The following is a 1498-nucleotide window of genomic DNA, read 5'->3' on the forward strand; positions in this document are numbered from 1 at the left end:
TTTTGTCCCCTCTATGTTGAGCCCTGTGTGGCTAATAAAGAAACCTATCTATCTATTTATCTATCTATCTATCTATTTATCTATCTATCTATCTATCTATCTATCTATCTATATACTCTGTGTGTGTGTATGTGTGTGTGTGCGCGTGTGTGTGTGTGTGTGTGTGTGTGTGTTTGTGTGTGTGTATGTGTTTGCGCGCGTATAAATTGTTCGGTCTGGGAAAATCGGTCCTCTGATATTCCCCAGTTGGACACAAATAATTTTTCTCTTAAGTAGCTTTGATGTCTGCAGAAGAAACAGTGCATACAGACATACACGTCACACATACATACATATATGGATGGAAGGTGTCTGCCACCACAAGGTACCTAAAAAAAAGCTGGGTAAGATCATACAGGCCAGACTCTTCAAGAGCACGTCCCATCTGCACTCCTATACACAAGTCAGAACTGGATTACGACAGTAAGAGAAAAATATGGATTTACTACGATTGGCTAAAGATCTATGCTAGGAATATCATTGCGAGAACATTTCTAAAATGAAGTAGTTAAAGAACCGGGCACAGTGAAAGATTTGATCACAGAAAACCGAAATCTCAAGTTCCGCTGAGTTACACATGTAGCAAAGCTTACAGAGAACAGGAGCTCTCGTGTGCCAGATAGAGAAATAGATAGATAGATGGATGGATGGATGGATGGATAGATAGATAGATAGATAGATAGATAGATAGATAGATAGATAGATATATAGATATATATATATAGATAGATAGATAGATAGATAGATTGTTATATAAGTACAGACATGTTGGTGTTGTTTTGTAGGTTATCATTGTGAGAATACTTAATAATACAACGGTTTGTTAGCTAAGTTTTCCAGTTACAAATTTCTCATTAAATATTTACCTTGAACAAATAACAGTAATATTTTCTTTCCATCTAACATATTACAAACTTGGCAACATGCTGTTATTATATTTAAACGCCTTAGGCGAAGTAGAAGATTATATTATGCCTGCTGGTTATATATTATAAATTTCCTGGAAGATACTACATACGAAGACTGATGCAAATTTGAACTTCAAATTCGTATGAAGCTCAGATTTAGCCTCGTTTTTCTCGAAAGCGCTACACTGGGGCCCGTATTTACACTACCATTTCAACCGCTGCTAGTGGCAAGATTAGAGTAACATTGATAATTTTCTTGTCGAGTAGATGAATCTATCTATCTATCTATCTATCTATCTATCTTATCTGTTTGTAAATCAGTCAGTCAATCTGTATGTATCACTATATATCTGTATATATATTCTTTTATTCTGTTACTTGTTTCAGCCATTTGACTGCAGCCGCGCTGGTACACTGTCATGAAGGTTCTTAGTCAAACAAACCGAGGCTATAGTAGAAAGCACGTGCCACGCATTGGAACTGAACCTGACATCATATGGTTGAGAAGCATCATAGCCGTGCCTGCGCCTATATATGTATATATATATATA

Source organism: Octopus bimaculoides, chromosome 10 (genome assembly GCF_001194135.2).
Source record: "Octopus bimaculoides isolate UCB-OBI-ISO-001 chromosome 10, ASM119413v2, whole genome shotgun sequence".
Taxonomy (NCBI): Eukaryota; Metazoa; Mollusca; class Cephalopoda; order Octopoda; family Octopodidae; genus Octopus; species Octopus bimaculoides.